This window comes from Theropithecus gelada, chromosome 8 (genome assembly GCF_003255815.1).
Source record: "Theropithecus gelada isolate Dixy chromosome 8, Tgel_1.0, whole genome shotgun sequence".
Lineage (NCBI taxonomy): Eukaryota > Metazoa > Chordata > Mammalia > Primates > Cercopithecidae > Theropithecus > Theropithecus gelada.
The window spans coordinates 72,639,218-72,659,217 of NC_037676.1; the positions used below are offsets into that span (position 1 = coordinate 72,639,218).

A 20,000-nucleotide genomic window follows, 5' to 3' on the forward strand; every position below is an offset into this window, starting at 1 on the left:
GGGTCTCGCTTTACTGCCCAGTCTGGTAAACTTTCTTTTAAATCATACAAATGTCCTCTAGTCAAGAAAAAAGCCTATAAACTTTTTGAAACATTATTTACTTACTATAGACAGCGTCTTGCTATGCTGTCAGGCTGTAGTACAGTTGCTATTTATGTAACACACTGCAGCCTCAAACTCCTGGGCTCAAGCAGCCCTCCTAACTCAGCCTCCTGAGTAGCTGGGGCTATGGGTACACACCACCCTGCCATGCTTGGCAGCATCAGAAAGTTCTTCTAAATGTCTGTCTAAAATCCCTTTAAATACAGTTTAAAAATGCTCTTTTGTGAACTAAAGAACACCTGGTCATTATAACTCATATTGAATCACTTCACATATCTCAGAAATAATAAATCCTCTTTCCTCTCTTCTCTTATTTTAAAGGAAAGGACAGTAACGCTTCAACTTTCCACAAATTAGCCTGTGACAGACAGATGGTGGCTCCCAACATGACTGCAATCTCTCAACCCACATGCTCGTCTTACAATGTGTCTTCCAAGTACAGTTGGAATCAATGCTTCCGCCCTGCTGAATGCCTCTCAAGTACAGCTGGAATCAATGCTTCCTCCCTGATGAATCTGGATGGGGGATGGGGGGGGGCAGCTTGGGACTAAGGGCATATGTGATCCTATGTAACTCTTGAGGTTAAGTCATAAAGGGAATACAGCTTCCTTGGAATTTTCATCCACTGAACTTCTGCCGCCATGCTGTGAGGAAGTCCAAGCAGGTACAAGGAGAGTCCAATTTGTAGGTAACCTACAACCTAGCCTGCAACCTAGCCTACATCCCAGCCAACAGCCAGTAGGAAGGGCCAGGCATGCAGGTGAGCAAGGCTTCAGCTGACTCCAGCCCCCCAGTCATAGATTCAACCCTGGTTTTGCATCTTCCTAGATAAGGTGCCAGACATCATGGGGCAGATAAGTTGTGTCAATCATACCTTTTATGATTCTGAGCCACAACATTTGTGAACATAATGCCACCAAGTTTGGGATGGTATATAATGCAGCAATAGGAAATAGAACTCCCTGATTTAGAACTCAAGGAAAAAACTGAAAAGGAAGCAAAGAATTAAAGGCTGCTTTCCCTATATTCAAAACAAATATTCCACATTCTGTGCACTAAAGATCACTAGCTTTACTGATAAGACTCTCATATTATCATGCAGCTCTTATTAAAGATACACGTAAAATGAGGAAAAACAGAAACATACTACAATATTTTCTGTCTTCATCCTATGCATAGGCCTCTTTAGGATGCCTTTTCTCTGATGAAATCTCATCTCGGCCTGTCTTTAAGGCTCAAATCAAACACTACAGCAGCTCTAAGGCCTTCCTTCACCTTGCAAAATGCAGTTTGCTCACGTAAAATACCTGTATAGCCCTCCACTCTAATACAATTTTTTATTTATATATATATATATATATATTATACAACAATTATTTGTCTACATGGCTTTTGCCTTCCTTAAACGTAAGGTCTTTGAGGATAGGGAACACTTCTTTTTTAATCTTTGTATACTAGTGTCTGTAATATAGAAGTCACTCATTAATTTTTTGCTGAATAAACAAACAAACCTGGTTATCTGATTTCCAAATCCACAGCAGATAAAACACAGTATTAGAAAAGAGGAAATGAACTGTTCTTTTTAAAAAGCACACACGCGCACACACACACACACGCAGACAGAAAGAGGTAACACTCAGGGAACAAAGATGAAACTAAGACAGTAAAAGCCTAGAATTCTTTAGTGTGGGGTCTACAGTTTACAATTACTTAGTGGAGAGAGACAGGTCAGTATCTTAAAAGATCTCACAGATCTCAGTGAATTTTTGCATATTTCAAGTAAGTTTAGTAAAGAGGGAAATACTACTCATTTTATAAGTATTTCTCCTAAGTGACTACTTTTAAAATTGGAGGTGCTTAAAGGAATAAAAAACAGAACCATGCAAAAGATCTCATTTTCTGGGGGTTGTATATAGTTACTGTTTTACAATAATATCACTGTCTTTATATTATTTTTGTTGCTCCCCCTTGTTCTTAATGTCCCTGTTGTGGTTACACTTCAGAATATTTAAGTATTTTCCTCCCAACTGACCCAAGATGCCATCACATCTGTTTGGGCTGTAGCACAGAGCCACTCAGTGTGCAACTCCAATATTTTGGCAAACTCTCTCCAAGAGGCCAACATTTTTTTTTTTTTTTTTGAGACGCAGTTTCGCTCTTGTTGCCCAGGTTGGAGTGCAATGGTTCGATCTCGGCTTACCGCAGCCTCCGCCTGTGGGGTTCAAGCAATTCTCCTGCCTCAGCCTCCCGAGTAGCTGGGATTACAGGCATGAGCCACTACGCCAAGCTAATTTTGTATCTTTAGTAGAGATGAGGTTTCTCCATGTTGGTCAGGCTGGTCTCGAACTCCCGATCTCAGGTGATTCGCTCGCCTTGGGCTCCCAAAGTGCTGGGATTACAAGCATGAGCCATCATGCCTGGCAGAGGCCAACATTTTTTAAAAAGCAGCACAATATGTACAGAATGACAAGAACAAGGAGAATGTCACCAAGTATGTCTGTAAGACATTTCAGGAAAACTCTTTTTTAGACAGCGGAGTTTTGCTCTTGTTGCCCAGGCTGGAGTGCAATGGTGCAATCTCAGCTCATTGCAACCTCTGCCTCCCAGGTTCATGAGATTCTCCTGCCTCAGCCTCCCGAGTAGCTGGGATTACAGGTGCACGCCACCACACCCAGCTCATTTTTGTATTTTTAGTAGAGATGGGGTTTCACCATGTTGGGCGGGCTGGTCTCAAACTCCTGACCTCAGGTGATCTGCCCACCTTGGCCTCCCAAAATGCTAGGATGACAGGCATGAGCCACCGTGCCCGGCCATTTCAGGAAAATTTTTGCAAAAAATAAAAATAAAAATCTGAGTCACATTATTATTTCAGGTTCATAATCACCTTAAAATCGCCCAGATTTGTGAAACAAAAAGGTCTATGACCAGTGTTACTTTTCTTTCCATTCCTGAAGTCTCTTTTCTATCTTCTAAGTAAGTATATGACTTCCCAGTTTAAATATTAATTCCACAAAATAATATCTGCATTTTTTTAAGCAGCATTTTCTGTCCTGGGGTTGGGAGATGTTGTCTAGGTCTCTATGTCCCATTCAGAAAAGTGCAGGGCCTGATTCAAGGCCATTAGCCTAACAATGACTCTAATAGTACTTACTTTGCGTCAGAGGAGATAACTTCATTTTGTTTTGCTTTTTCCGAAGCTTAAAAGTTTCAAGTCAAGTGTTTTTCTGGAGTTATTCAAATGCTTGTGATAATTCTTATTGTTTTCTTGGGTGACAAAATCTTTCCTGCCCACTACTCTTACACCAAGGTTTCTGTATCTACAACTAAGAATATAATCATGAGGCCAGGCACAGTGCCTCACAGCTATAATCCCAGCATTTTGGGAGGCTGAGGTGCAAGGATCACTTGAGCCCAGTCCAAGACCAGCCTGAGCAACATAGCAAGCCCTATGTCTATGGAGGAAAAAAACAATTAGTCTGGCATAGTGGCACACACCTGTGGTCCCAGCTACTCAGGAGGCTGAGGTGGGAGGATCGCTTGAGCCCAGGAGTTTGAGGCTGCAGTGAGCTATGATCATGCCACTATACCCCAGCCTGGGCTACAGAGCAAGACCGTGTCTCTAAAACAACAATAATAAATAAGTACATACATACATACATACGAAGAATATTAATACTACTACTTCTCCACTGGATTAGGTGAGTGAGACTGACCAGGTACCTCTCTCTGGTGTCTACTACATACCTATGAATGATTTTTACATTTATGGTCTATTTCTCAAAGTGAGAATGAACCCCTGTGCACACTGTGATTCAAGAGGGAAGAGAGGGCTCTACCACACACTTCTAGTAAGATTCTAAAGTAGGAAAGAGAAAAGGTAAGGTTAGGTATAAAGTAAAGAAGATGGAAATAATTATAGGACAGGGAAAGTCAACAGGGAGGACAGATGAAGACACTGCAAAGAAAAACAAAAGAAACAGAAACTTCCAAATTCAAAGTTATGAAGTAGTCAAGTATTCAAGAAACTGAAGTTACTATTGCTCCAAAAACCTCCGGGAAATTTTCGTCTCTATAATGTTACTCCAAATAAGTGATAAAAGCTTTCTATTTAGCCAAGGTGGCTGTAAAATTAGTGTCTCAATTTCTATCCCCTCCTTAGTCTGAGCCTAAAACAGATATCTACTTCCCAGGAGGGAAAAAATATCTCAAGTTGTTAGATGGTAAATGTTTCATGGTCAGATATTACCTCTTCATTTGCATCTCCTTATGATCTGCCAGTAGAAAGTTTGTCTAGGCCCAGACCTAGAGACTTCAGAAGGAACATGCCATGAAAAGGTCCAAGGATGCCATCATCTCAAGCAATAAGCTCTCAAAGGTTGGCTGTGCTTCTTCAGCCCTGATCAAACTAGGTAACACATTAACAATTTAATTTCCTAACATTTCTGGAGAATCTGAAGTCTGACACCCCAAAATTGATAGAACAACTGCATCCTCTTCAGGACAATTGACTTACCAGACTCTTTAAAAAGTCTAAACAAACAGGCCGGGCGCGGTGGCTCAAGCCCGTAATCCCAGCACTTTGGGAGGCCGAGGCGGGTGGATCACAAGGTCAGGAGATCGAGACTATCCTGGCTAACATGGTGAAACCCCGTCTCTACTAAAAATACAAAAAAAAACTAGCCGGGCGTGGTAGCGGGCGCCTGTAGTCCCAGCTACTTGGGAGGCTGAGGCGGGAGAATGGCGTGAACCCGGGGGGCGGAGCTTGCAGTGAGCCGAGATCGCGCCACTGCACTCCAGCCTGGGAGACACAGTGAGACTCCCTCTCAAAAAAAAAAAAAAAAGTCTAAACAAACAAAACAAACCACGGGAACTGGTCCACCTTAAAAGAGATGAAAGGCAGAGAACAAAATGCAATGAGTGAACTTGATTAGATCCTGGTTTGAAAAACAAACCTGTAATAGCCATTTTGGGGACAGCTGGAAAAACTGAAATAGAGCTGATATTAGATGATATTTGTTTTCTTAGGTTTAATAATGGTACTGTTTGTGTGGTTACCTAAGATAATGCCTTGATTTTAAGTCAATGAACTTTATATGGATGAAGAATCATATCTGTAATTTACTTTGAAATGGTTTATCCAGTATACATACAACCACACCCACACCCACACCCACACCCTGGAGAGGGTAGGAGAAAGAAAAAACATTTATAGCAAAATTTATACAGGGATTCACTGTACTCTTTTTCAACCTTTCTGTATGTTGAAAAATTTTCATAATAAAAAGTTGGGACCAAAGAAATCCTTAGTCGTCCCTAAACCCCAATACTTTTCTAGCAGGTTTTTTGTCAGGAACTGAAAACAAGAACACACTGAAATAGCAGTATTCAGACTCTCGCTCTACCACATTATTAAAGCATCAGGGGAGCTAGGAGGGGCAGAGGACACTGCACAGAGTGCCAACCGCTTTTCCATCTGAGTCGCACAGTGTTTCTACGATTTAACATTCAGTTGGTTTGTGGCAGAATGTGAATAGACAACAGACAGATGGATAGGTCTTTTGACTTATTCTGCAAATAAAAAGATCCCACAAAATGAGAAATTATTATTAAAAGAAATTTGGGAAGAACGTTGAGAACATTTTTACAAGTGTTGTCATAAGAATATATTAATGTGTGAACTGGAAGGTCTTTGCTCCTTGGATAGTTGTAGAATTTCATTATTTATCTATTAAGACATCAGCCCTTAAAGGATGCCTTCATTCTCTTTTTCTATCGCTTCTTCAATGGAAGTAGTTAAGTGCCAACCCCGGTATACTTTCTTTGTATTTGGTTTTGTTTTATTACCTTTTCAGAACTACTGAATTTCCCCAAGGTTTTCTTTACCTTTTTCTCCTCTCTCCACTATAAACTGAAAATATTAATCCCTCTTCTCACTCTAGTGGCAAAATATTCTGCAGGGGAAAATTTAATAAGCCCAGGTGCGAAAAATGTCCAATTTTACTGAAGTGACAAAGCCAAGAATTTAATTCTTTATTGTTTCTGATTTGAAGGTAAGAAGACGGCCTTCCTTTTCCATAGAACGCATTTATTTATTTATTTTTTGGGGGTCTATAATTTTATTTATTTATTTATTTTTGTTATTTTACTTTTAGTACTAGGGTACATGTGCACAACGTGCAGGTTTGTTACATATGTATACATGTGCCATGTTGGTTTGCTGCACCCATTAACTCATCATTTACATTAGGTATATCTCCTAATGCTATCTCTCCCCCCCCTTCCCCCTATCCCTCGGCAAGCCCCAGTGTGTGATGTTCCCCACCCTGTGTCCATGCGTTCTCATTGTTCAATTCCCACCTATGAGTGAGAACATGAGGTGTTTGGTTTTCTGTCCTTGCGACAGTTTGCTCAGAATGAGGGTTTCCAGCTTCATCCATGTCCCTAAAAAGGACATGAACTCATCCTTTTTTATGACTGCATAAAATATGGTGTATATGTGCCACATTTTCTTAATCCAGTCTATCATTGATGGACATATGGACATATGGGTTGGTTCCAAGTCTTTGCTATTGTGAATAGTGCCGCAATAAACATATGTGTACATGTGTCTTTATAGCAGCATCATTTATAATCGTTTGGTTATATGCCCAGTAAAGGGATGGCTGGGTCAAATGGTATTTCTAGCTCTAGATCCTTGAGGAATTACTACACTGTCTTCCACAACTGTTGAACTAGTTTACAGTCCCACCAACAGTGTAAAAGTCATAGAATGTTTTTAATAAAATCTGTAACTGATCTATTAAACAACTTACTAATAACCTTTGAATACTTTTGGACTCCCTCTCTTTTTGTTTGGATTGCGTTATTAACTAAGATCAGTAATACAAATTCCCCAAATAATTGGGTTTTATGACAGAAGGATGCTTCCTAAATTTTAGAATAACTCATCATTTTGTCTGGCCAAATCAAAGATCATGAACATGCATGGTCAACACATGTTCACAGAAGGCCAGGTACAAAGGTTCATGTAAAGGGCAGAAATGGGGAAAACTGGGTTCGTGACAGACCCCTCCATTAAGTGTTTGAGGATATTATTCTATAATGCATGGGGAATGACATTATTAGAAAAGGAATATCTGGGGGAAGATCAATCTATTAATGACTCAAAGCAGAGAAGGAGGTCCTGTTAAATATCAGTCCAAAACACAGTTTTAAAATGAAAGCCTTCATGCTGTTTTCTATACACTATTTGGGTGGATGGGAAAATGAATAGAATGTGTGTGTGTGTGTGTCTGTGTGTGTGTGTGTGTGTGTGTGTGTGTCTCCGTCCTCACTATCTCCCCCTATTAGCAAGCTAGCAAGAAAACAATTTCCTAAGTCATTCAGACAATACACACCATTTTAGGCATATATACAGGCACAACATACAAACTGTAATTAATACCAGATTAGTCGAAGAATTTTAGTTCATAGTTTTTCTCCTGACATTAAACTTCACAGAATGTATATCAAAAGATCTAATTTATTTTACTAACGTTATGAAATAATCATCCATATATTTATGTAAACCTTACAAAAAAAACTTTTTTTTTTTTTGAGATGGGAAAAAAAAAAAGTACTGTCACCCAGGCTGGAGTACAGCGGTGCGATCTCGGCTCACTGCAAGCTCTGCCTCCCAGGTTCACGTCATTCTCCTGCCTCAGTCTCCCGAGTAGCTGGGACTACAGGCGCCTGCCACCACGCCCAGCTAATTTTTTTTTTTTTGTATTTTTAGTAGAGACGGGATTTCACCATGTCAGCCAGGATGGCCTCGATCTCCTGACCTCATGATTCGCCCGCCTTGGCCTCCCAAAGTGCTGGGATTACAGGCGTGAGCTACCAGGCCCAGCCCAAAAAAAAAACTCGTGTAGTAAGTAGCCTATTCCTCTTGAGTAACAAGTACCATAAACTGACTAGTCAGTTTGATACTTGATAAAACTACTAGTATCCTTAAAAATCTTTTAAGCTGCAATGGTATGTACTCACCACTCTTGATTTATTCTATACATACCTTCATCAATCTGCAGACTTACATCATGGCTACTCTTTGCGCTGATATTTTCTATCTGCATGGTCCAAACATTTTCAGCCTACATTCACACGGCAACTCTCAATATTCCCGCAAGGTTCTCCTTAGGCTGCCTCCAGTTTCTTTCTATATGCATTTTTTTCTCCATTATACACTCAATTAATTCCTTTCTTGAAAGGAGTAAACACCTATGAAAACCTGTGGTAGTCCCAGAAAATGTGGGATTAAGCTCCCAGAGATACCGGAACCTCAAAAGGAAACATGAAGGAGATGGGAAAGGGAACACTCTCTGTACCCCTCGGTGGGAAGGCACTGCCTCCCCTCACTCCTCCAAGGGCCCTAGAGGTACGCAAGCCCAGTGAAGACAGGGAACTCGGCCTCTGAAAACCACAAGCCCCAGAAAGCCTTCCCTTGCCTTAGGACTACCTAGTCTTTATCTGATCTTGGGCAGAGTTGTGCCCCCACTTCTGTCCTAGGAAGAGGAAAACAATCCCTCAAATGCTCAGTCTGGTAACACAGACAATGAGGGCAGAAGAGCTTTGGGGCTTAGTGGTGCTTGAAGGGCACAGGCCATCAGCATTGCCATCCTGTTCCACAATTAAGGATGCAGATCAAAAGGCTCTCTCTATACATGAGCTCCTGGTGGGATATCCTGAATCGTACAACTGTAGTGCAGGTGAGCATCCAGGGCCTCCACTCACTGAGACTTGTCCCATCCTCTACCTACCTACCACAGGTCCCCTCTTTTCCACTCTTCTTCCCTCCCCACCAAAGGTCAGCAGCTGGCCCCCAACATCCCCACACACAGTGAGAGGGGGCAGGGAACAGTTGAGGCCTCTCCTAGTGACTCTTAGTTCATGACGCCTGCAAGAGTCTCAGATCACCCTGAAACCCACATACAGGGCCAGGCCAGGTGTGCCCAGGCCCAGTTCCTTCCTGCCCAAGCCTTTGCTTGCCTGAAGCCTAAAATCTGGGCTCCCCTTGTCTCCTGGCTCTCTTCTCCGCTAAATGTGTTTTCTTAAAGTGAAAATACTTAGTATTAGAAATGAGACAATAAATGATCGTGAGAAAGCTGCTGTTGATTGCATGAGTGTCCTTTAACCAGGAAATAATGCTCCAGTTTTGTTTTCCAATGCCCTTCAACGTCCAGGCGTTTTGTTGACTTTTATTGCTGTTGTTCACTGTCAATATATTCAGTCCACAGCGAATATGTCATTTTCTCGTATAATATGTAATAGCTTAGAATATTCCACTCTATTAGGATCGTTAATTAATTGTACAACCCTTTGCTTAAAATAAAAAGTAGCACAGCATAAGGAAAATATAGTCACGTGGTTTCCATTTCCTTCACTAGGTTTCATGACTTACTATCTATTTAGAAAAGAGTCCAGTGGTGCTCAAACACAATAAAATAACACGTTTTTGTTTTTGTTTTTGAGACAGAGTTTCGCTCTTGTTGCCCAGGCTGGAGAGCAATGGCGCCATCTTGACTCACCACAACCTCCGCCTCCTGGGTGCAAGCAATTCTCCGGCCCCAGCCTCCCAAGTAGCTGGGATTACGGGTGCCCACCACCATGCCCAGTTAATTTTGTATTTTTCATAGAGATGGGGTTTCTCCATGTTAGTCAGGCTGGTCTCCAACTCCTGACCTCAGGTGATCCGCCCACCTCGGCTTCCCAAAGTTCTGGGATTACAGGCGTGAGTCACCGCGCCTGGCCAAAATAACATGTTTAAACGAAATAAATATTTTTACATCACACTTGTATGAAAAAGCCTTAACGAATCAAAACATTAATATTACTTAAAACAGTAACAAGAACACCACACAAAATAAGTCTCAAAACAGAATTACAGAAGTTGAAAACATATTGAGAAACTCCAAAGAGGCAGGCATTCTTAAAGTTTTAGCAATTTGACAACAGTTTTCACCAATCTTAAATCGTCTTAATATTTTCAGCTTATACCATTTTGATGGCTTTAATCACCACTTTCATGACATCTAACACTGCAGGGTTTATAACAATATCCTTAAACAGGGAAAAAATAAAATACAGATATAAAAGCTAAGGAATGTAATGCTCGATCCTACTACAACAAAGCTCAGCCTCAGTCTTCTGAACCACAATGTTGTCCAGCAACTAACTCCAACAACAAATCAGCCAATACCTCACTTCACTTGGGCTAAGGCGCGACATAATTGCTTTCTTAACAAATAGCTGGCTTCTTCACTAAGTGCTTTTAGCAGAATAAATCTGTTTGGTAAAGGGGGAAACTGTAGATCATGATCAGACACGATCTACATAAATGAAATCCTTAATGATAGTAACAGACTTCCCCCATAATCTTGATTGTATTCTTTTCACTACCACTCATATTTAATCTTCAACTTGAAGAAAAAATTAAGTCAGGGAAGAAGAAAGATAAAAGGAGGTAGAGGAGAAAGAAGTGCAAAGATTCATACCCAAAGTGAAGTGGTCAGAAGTTTGAGTCATTATCATTCCACCCTTATGTCAAAGCACTGCGCAGAAAGTGGTCAGCTACTGGAGTTTGGTCTTAATGCCAGGCACACCCTATGCTACATCCACAACAGGCTGCTGGCACAAGATGGCAGATGCAGGACAGCAGAACTGCCTCAAGCACCGGCAAGCCCCCACTGCCTGTCTCCATAACTACCACAACCAGCTTCTGTAATTTCCAGAAATGCTATAATATTAGGTTAAATTTGTAGAAATTCATATACTCCCAACATTCAATTCTACTACAGAATTTCCGTATTCCTTATTTAGGAATCTAAAAACATTTTGACAATAACTGAAAGTTTTTCATTTTTAAGCATATTAACAGTACAATTAGAAATTTTAAGATAAGTTAATATTAAATATTCTGACAAATGCTACTATAATACCAAAGACAAAGAAGTCGTTTCATATTTGAATCATGAACTGATTTTATAAGCAGAAATGATCTGCTAGAAAAAGACAATCCTCATTTAGATGGGGACTTCAATGGGCAGAGATCAGTCAGCACCAACAGAAACTACCAGAACTAACACTCTTCCAAGTTAAGCCTTGGAAGGTTTTGGGTCACATTTCATATGGACACACTAAATGAATAATAGAAAATACCATGCATTATGTTCTCATTGATGACAACAGGTCTTCAGTCTCAGCAGCTGGAACATTATAAGCAATGCATGCTGATCCTACATGTGCAGGTGAAAGAGTTCCCTGAAAGCTCTCCGCGCTGGGTGCAAACAATTGAGCAGAGAGAAGAATTCCACAAATAGCAGAGCAGAAGTCAGATGACTGAATATATTATCAGCCTTCTTTTTGGGACTACAATACCTCAACACCGAGTCATCCACGCTACATGATTACAAAACATCCACAAAACATGCATCACACAATCTGTGCCCAACAGTTAAACATACTAGAATCAAGTGTTTTAAGGACGTAAGAAGCCAACTACCTTTATCAGCATTCTATCCTTTCTAAGCCTATTTCCTCTATAGTGCTCTGTCAATCTATTTTCTACCTATCCCCCACAATCAAGTTTTCTTCAGCTTTATTTTCTGAGCTTTTTATTGTGAGAACAATAGGCAACCTGAATATGCTCTTGCAAAATACATTCCCTACTCTTTTCCTTTTCACTAGTGGAGAATTACTGATCTATGTTACTTCAACAAAGCACTGGGTAAGACAGCTAACAACAACAGGGTTCTACCTCTCACTGCTACAGTAAGAAACATACAAGAGTACTGTAGGGGTACCTTTGCCCTGCACTTGGTTTTCAGTAAGCACTCAATAAATGTTAACTATTTTACTTCACCCATTATAATTCTTATTTCTTGAAAATTAAAAGAACGAATCTATAATTTCAACAATTATTAAAAACTGAGCTGGTGACTAAAAAAGCCAGACACTATTCGTGGGTCTTCAAATCAATCACCTCTGTGCAGGTATAAGCCCTCCTTAAGGCAACAGTCTGGAAGATGCCTGCTGATATAATTTGCAGGACTGGAACTATTCAAATGTATTCATCCTTCTTATGGGCTTAACAAGTAGACTGAGCCTTATAATGTCCCACAAACATTTGCTTTATCAGATTCCTAAAAGAAAGACATTTTCAGATTCAACCATTCCCTCCGATGTTTAGGATTTATTTCCCCCACTCAGTGGCAAAGTTAATTTTTCCTCCCAAAGTTTTGCTCACAGGTACAGGACTTACCTCACTTTAAGCTTCAACGTCCTTCTGGAAAATGGAGGTAACCTCTATTTTATAGAGTTGTGGCAAGAATTAAAGAATGAAGCACACATCAAAAAAAGCGTCTATCAGGTTGTTGGCACTCAATGATAGCTGCTATTATCATTTCTGTTATCATTGCTACTCTTCTAATACAGACCTTTTAGTTAAGAGCAAGAATGGGCCAGGTTCAATGGCTCATGCCTATAATCTTAGCACTCTGTGAGGCTGAGGCAGGCGGATCATTTGAGGTCAGGAGTTCAGGACCAGCCTGGCCAACATGAAGAAACCTACCTCATCTCTACCAAAAATTATCTGGAAGTGGTGGCATATGCCTGCAGTCCCAGCTACTCAGGAAGCTTAGGTGAGAGAATCGCTTGAACCCGGGAGGCGGAGGTTGCAGTGAGCTGAGATCACGCCACTGCACTCCAACCTGGGTAACAGAGTGAGACTGTCTCAAAAAAAGGAAGAAAAAGAGCAAGAATAAGCTACATCTAGAAAAACTGACAACCATAGCAGAATACTTGCACAAGGTTGCACTCAGGAGCATTCCATCCCTTAGAAACCTAGGTGGTTAAGGCCCAGAATGAGCAGCCCTAAAGCGGCAACAATTCACAGGCAACGCCTGTCACCTTCGCCCAACTGAAGAGTGCCATCCTTACCATACACCACACAGGACTCAAGGCCAGAGAGGATACAACATGATTCCAGAGGAAATAAAACAAAAATAATTATAAATATTCATACCTTCATTAAACGAAATCCATTTGGTTGTAGGCTAATCAGTTAAGGGGACATTTAACAATGTTTTTTATTATGAACACTTTAACCCTATTTTCAGGGAAAAGACAACCCAAACCCAAATCAAAGTAAAATGTGCTGACATTATATGATTAAAATTACATGCACACAAAAAGAACATATCTTTAGTACTAAAGCAAATTGAAATGAAGGCAAATATGTCCCCTCCCACCTCCTCCCCAACCAAAAAAAGTGATCACCCACTCTATGTTCCCCCTTTAATCACTGGCTCTGGAATGGATGGTTTATAATATCAAAGTACACTGAAAAGGCCAGGACAGAGTACTCATCAAATGACTAAATGAACAAATGAATGAGACAATACTTAAGTCAGACAAGAAAGCAAAGACAAGGTCAAAAAGCCCAAAATGATGGCCAGGTGCGGTGGCTAATGCTTTTAATCCCAGTACTTTGGGAAGCCAAGGGGAGAGGATTGCCTGGGCCCAGGAGTTTAAGACCAGCCTGGGCAACGTGGCAAGACTCATCTCTACAAAAAATATCAAACATTAGCTAGGCGTGGAGACACACACCTGTAGTCCCAACTACTTGGGAGGCTGGTTCAGGAGGATCACTTGAGCCTAAGAGGTCAAGGCTACAGTGACCTGTGATCATGCCACTGCACTCCAGCATGGATGACAGAGTGAGACCGTATCTCAATAATATAATAACAACAACAACAGCAAGACCAAAGTAGATTTAAGTTGGCCAGGGGAACTCAAACAATTCGGAATTGGCTGCCTAAAAAGCATAAATTCTGCCAGAATTAACAGGCTAACTTCAATTCTCCACGTATCTGTCAGCTGATGCCTAGTCAAAGTAAAGATGTTTTCTTTTCCTTTAGAACATTTAACTAGTTGCGAATAACTTCTACCTATATGATTCTGTGTCCAAAGCCTCAAAAACAGCTATATAAAACACCACCATAGGTTCCCTGCTCATTTAATTCTTCTCTAGAAAATTTCCAACCAGAGAACCAACAGAAAATTGTCCTAGAATCAACATTTCCACAATCGCATTATGTCATCACAGCCCTGGGGAGCCAGAAATGTGGTCATTCATCAACATTTCATACAGTAAACACATAAAATCTTTGCCCTAAAAGCTAACAGTATTAGGATCTACCTGCAGACCACCTAGTCTTTTAATTTCAGTTGCCTTTATAATTTACCTTTAAGATTTCCACTCCTTTTCATAATCAGTTTTACAACAGCTAAGAGAACTACACCAGCTTCTAAAATATCATCAAAAGTCACATTCTCACCTCGATCTAGAAATTAGCATCTAGAATCCATAAAGATGTGTTTTCTTTATGAGGTCTGAATTGAAGGTCTGCAACAGTAAAATTGTATTTCATAGCTTTTCCAGACATTACTTGTAATAGACTTTAGAGAGTAATATGACATATTCTTTTCACAGCTTGCAATTCATAAAACTCTACTAGAAGCCTTTAAAAACAAAAAAGGAAAAACACAAACACTTGGAACACAAACACTTAGAACCTTTTTTGTTTGTTTGTTTAGAAAAGTAAGACATAGAGAAGTAATAAAATTAGCCTGAAATATGAAAGGGTACAAAAAAAACCTGAAGGTTTTGTTCCGTTTTCCCTTAAATGGCTTTCATTTTTGGTATGAACTATAGACTTATTCTTTCACTATGGAAAAAGATCCTGATTTGTTGCTGATTTTATGATTTGCAGCAATAAAAGACCAATACCTTAAAGCAGTGACTTATTTTCTCCCGCCTATTCTCTTAATCAAAAATCAATAAAGCATGTAATAACATATATTACCAAACAAAACTATACACACAAAATATTAAAGTTAGTAATTTCTTAAATAGCAGTTTTTTCATAGCAATAAATAAGCATTAACTTTGCTTTTAAATATAACTTCGATTATGACACAATAATGGCCAAAATATCAAATGAGGGCACGCTGTGCATTTCAGAAAAATTGTTTAAAGAGACCATCCCCTTTTTTATTTTCCTTTACTATCCAATATCCTAAAGAGTGCTTAAAGAATCGCTTTTAAACTCAATACAACACAAAATTTTTCCTAAGAAATCCAAGCTGTCAACTTATGGGTCACATTTCAACCTTACGTAATTTGAAACAGCTATGGTACTGAATCCTTAAATACAGGGCATGTAATGGAAGGACTGCTCACAGATCCTTGATGTTACTGAGGCTTGGAAAGCTTTAATAAGATACAACTATAAATAAAGACAACTAAGGAGCATTACTTTATCCACAGCCCAAATCCCTCTCCAAGCCTTACATTTTATATTTCCAATAAAATGCTCTTCTAACACTAAGCCAAAGTCATCTAAATTATATTTAACCAATGAAGGGTTAAAATCCAAAAAATATTAACTACTCAAAACATATTAAATCCGTAATTGGTGAGCTCTTTTCCACCCTCCTGCTTCAGTATACTGACATCTAAAAGTCAAAGAACTCCTCTGTTTAAGACTGAAATTCCCAGGAGGAAGGAAGCTCAGATCCAGCCTGAGAGCACACAATGGAATCACAGCTGATGATGCACATCTTTTTCTAGATGTCTCCATATGCTTGAGAGGTTCCCCCCACCAAGCCAGACATCAGGAGACTTGGTTCTCTCTGCCACCAAGAATCTGAGCACATTTTCAAGGACTGTTGCAGAGAATTAAGTAAAATAATGTGTTGCTCTTAAGCATACAAAAGAGAGAAGGGCGTTATGTCAGAGTGCCAAATGATGGGGGGTTTTGAATGTTGTCCACTTTTGAATGTTGTTTCTAATACTCCTTACCTCTGCCAGTCTAAGTAAGTGTTTGATTTACCTTCTCTCTTTTTACTATTTTATTACAAACAACATCTCAAGAGCTACAGCAAAATGCAATTAATTCTTGTCTACATGCACCCAAAATGATCCTGAATTGGGAATTCTCATGGTAAATTTGAAAATAGTATAGGACAACAGAACACAGTTGTAAGGTCTGGCAAATACTGTTCCCTAGAACTGCAGTCCCCCTCAATTCTTTCTTAGTAACCCAAGATTAATAAAAGCTTGACCTATGACATATTTCCCAGGTAACCTAAAAGAACACACTCCCAAAATTAAATTCATGGGATACTTATGACAAAACTGAATAAATTCATTCTTAATCTAACACTTTTCATTCTTTGAACTCCCAAAGATTCTACAAATTCCAGGTGAGAAAGGGAGAATTACTTCTGTCAGTGTGCCTAACCTCACCACCAAAGAACAGGCGCACACACACACACACACACACACACACACACGCTTCGTAGCAGCTGCTTTCTTTTTAAAAGACTGCTATTCCTGCAGAGCAACCTGTGATCTTTACAGAGAATCAAAGACCTCTGCTCCTAAAAGTGGAGTTGAGAAAGTCACTTGACTAAACGCACAATAAACAGTTAAAACCAAAGATGTCTCCAAACCTTGTATAAACCAGAAAAGTACCCACACACTGTACAATTCAGCAGTGTTTAAGAAAATTAAAATTATTTTTAAGAATCTTTTGTGTGGGAGTAATCTGGCAAACTACATTTCACTCAGACTTTTTTCTGTAGACAAATATTCTTTGATTAGCTTTGCTCCTTAAATACCCACACTTAATGTTTCAATCAGTGATGCTTTAGTTCCCAACTTCATTTTGTTTACCCAAGAAAGAGCAAAAAGAAAAAAAAATGCATACCATAAACCACAACTTTTTTTTTTTTAATGACATCCCCAAATATCGAAGTTTCAAGTGCACTTTGGGAATTGGCGCTCTAATTAAACAAGGAACCAGTGAAGCCATTATGAACAATGATGCTTTCCACTCCCAATAATTAGTTGGCGTGATACTACTCCGATGCTCAGGGTCCTCTTTCAAATTTCATTGTCCCCATTCTGGCGTAGCTGAGTGAAACCGAGATAGAGGCAAACGGGTAACTTCTGTATTCTGTGACCCTCAGCATGTAAACCGGACGCTGAGGTCCAGGACATGATCACTACAGCATATGCCATTTTAGAAACCGGCCTCGGGGAGTTACTGCCACATCCTAAAGTGGCTTTAGACTTCGTCGTGTATAAGACAACGTCTATTTCGGTACGAAAGACATACAGGACCTCGAGTGCCGCGGCATGCCTCTCCGGGTCGGAGCCCCTCTAAGTGACACAACCCCAGAGATCAAGGAGCGGGGGTGACTTGGGGATGGACAAGAGTAGCTGGCTCTCGGCGTCTCCATGACTCCCCCGCCCCGCATGCAACTCCGCTTTAACTGGTCCGGAGAAACCCCGCCCCCTTCCTTCCTCTGGTCCGCACGATTGGCTCACCGACACCCGGCAGGTCAGCTCCCCGCCTTCGATTGGCTCACTGCCCCATCAGTCAGACGCAGCGAGATTCGGGTCGGTGGGAGGGGAAGGCGTCGGAGGAGGTGGAGTGGGAGTGGGATTAGAGGACGAGGTGGCGAAGGAAGGTGTTCAGGCTCGGTCTCTGGTTTGGGAAAGTTTCCCCTACCAGTGACGGACCCAGAACGCGAGAGGCCCAGTCCAGCTCCGGGCCGGCGGAACGGGGCTCCGGTCCCCGATTCCCGCCCCTCGGTCCCGCAGGCCCCGGAAACCACTAGAGGGAGGGGGAGAGGGAGGGGCCATCTAACCAGGGACCAACCCACCCCCGGTCTCGGAAGAGGCGCCTCTGGGACTCCCCCGAGGGGAGGAGGCGGGGAGCGCAGCCGGCAGCGACGACCCCGGCCCCCTCCCCCAGCACCCCCCAGGGGCCCGAGAAAGCTGGGTCCCCGTGCCCGGGGCGTGACCGTCGCGAGGCGGCCGCAAGGGCCCCTCCCGCTTCCCGCCTGGGGCCCCAAGAGCCTGTCCCTTCAGGGGCGGGGAGAAGGGGGCGAGAAAAGGGGGCGCTGGCGAGCCAACCCGGAACCTCCCGGTCCGCCTCCCGCCCCCGGCCCCGGCCCCGGCCCCAGCGCGCCTCCTGCACACACGCCCGCACCCAGAAAGTTCAGTCAGGGGCGAGCCCCGCTCGGCGCCGCCGCGGCCCGGCCCCCGGCTCCCCGCCCCCACCACGGCCCGGCCTGCTCGGCCCCAGCGCGCCGCCCGCCCCGCCCGCCGCAGCTCCTTCCCGTCCGCCTGCGGCGCTCGGCGCCCCTCGCCCCCCGCCCCCAGCGCTGACACGGGCCCGGGCCGCCCGCCGGGCCGCGGCTCCCCTTCCCCGTCCCGCGCTGCAGCTCGCCGGCCGCCCGGACACCCTGCTTCACCTTCACACACCCCCGGCACTTCCCGAGTCCTGCCTCCCCTCGCCCGGCTCCCACTCTCCGCTGCAGCCGCTCCGCGCTTCCATTAAAGAATGCACCTTCCCGGGATTCACCTTCTCGGCTCTGCCGCGCTGCCCCCGCGGCGTTAGAGCCTCGGTCTCTGCCGACCCCGCACCGGACTGGGCGACAGGCACTCGCTCCTCGGGGCGGGGGCCGCGCCCGCACCCCCGGCCTCCCCGCTGCGCCTCGGCGCTCACCTCTCGCCCGCGCCGCGGGCTGCAGCCTCCGCCCGCCTCGCGCTCCGGGACTTGTCTCCCGAGCTCTCGCAAGGCGCTGGAGCGCCTCCTTTCTCTCCCGGGGACTCCGCGTCTCCTCGCCGCTTCCCGCCCTCCCCACCCCCAAGCCCCAACTCCCCAGCGTCGCTGCGCCTCCGGGATGCAACTCCCGTTTTCCGCGCACTCCGGCGGCGGTCCCCGCACACAAAAACAGCCTCTCGGAGGCGCACGGCTCTGCCAGGGCTCGGCGCAGGAAGGGCAGTCGCGGCCGGGGAGTGGGGACGCGGCGCCCCCCGCCTGCCGCCCGCCCCCCGCCCGCCCTCGCGGCCCCGGGGGAAGGCGCGGTTACCGGCTTGGGTCGGTCACGCCGTCAGGTGCCGGCTGCCGTCGGCGCTGACCTTCGCCGCCGAAGCTGTAGCCGAGGCTGCGGCCGCCATGTTCCCGTGTTAATAACTGCTGCCTGGTTGTTTATTTCAATGGAGATCCTCCCCCAACTCCCTCCTCCTCCTCCTTCTCCTCCTCCTCCTCCTCCGCGTCTCCGCACTTGCGGAGAGACAGACCGCGCGAGCTCGCGAGCAGGGGAGGGGGCTCGGGAGCCAGGCCGTCCCTCCCTCTGCCTCCCCGGCAGTGGCCGCCGCCAAGTCCTGTCACCGGGAAAAGGACGGGGCGGAAACTTGCCTCTCGCGCCCCCGAGGAAGGGGCAAAGGTGGACGCAGGGTTGTCCGGGGAGCAGCCCCTGGCCGCGGGGTCCGCAGCATCTCGGTCGGCAGAGTCCTATGAGAAGGCGGCCCGGGGAGAGGTGAAGAAGAGTAAGGGGACAGGGGACAAAATGGGTGACTGTGGTAGAGGGAGAGTGACCTAGGGGTGACTGGAACTGAAGACAAAGTCAACAGAGGACTTCATGGGAGGGCAAAGGGCAATGCCAAAAAGAAAACTAGCGACTGGGACGGGCCCGGGCCGCCGAGTTAGAGGCAGTGGGGCCTGGGGGCTGCAGACGGCAGGGAAGGTGCCCCAAGACGACGATCGGGGAGAGCCGAGTCCCAGGGTCGCCAGGAGAGGACCCTCCTGCCCGTCCGGCCGGGCCCCTCGGCCAGCAGCCTGCACCCCCTCGGGCGCACCTCACCCCACCCAACTCCCGGTCCTGCCGCTGCTCCCGGGAGGCGCCCCGCATCCGTCAAGTCCCCTACGGCTCCAATAGGGAGAGGCTTCTCCCACTGCAGTTGTATCTCCAGAGGGGATGGAGAGGCGCGACTGTGCGAGCTG

At 44.1% G+C, this 20,000-nt stretch overlaps 1 protein-coding gene across 6 annotated transcripts in view; it reads right to left on the reverse strand.

The window, feature by feature from the left end:
* Positions 1-19,628, reverse strand: part of NCOA2 (nuclear receptor coactivator 2) — a 300,138-nt gene extending 280,510 nt beyond the window's left edge. For 2 of the 6 annotated variants that reach the window (XM_025393923.1, XM_025393919.1), the window contains exon 1: positions 19,087-19,227. The gene's annotated coding sequence lies outside the window, so the exon portion shown is untranslated. Of the gene's footprint in view, positions 1-18,575; positions 18,634-18,719; positions 18,779-19,086; positions 19,228-19,415 lie in introns of those variants that run through there. The other 4 variants (XM_025393925.1, XM_025393924.1, XM_025393922.1 and 1 more) reach the window with 3 other exon arrangements.
* Between the last annotated feature and the right edge of the window lie 372 nt (positions 19,629-20,000).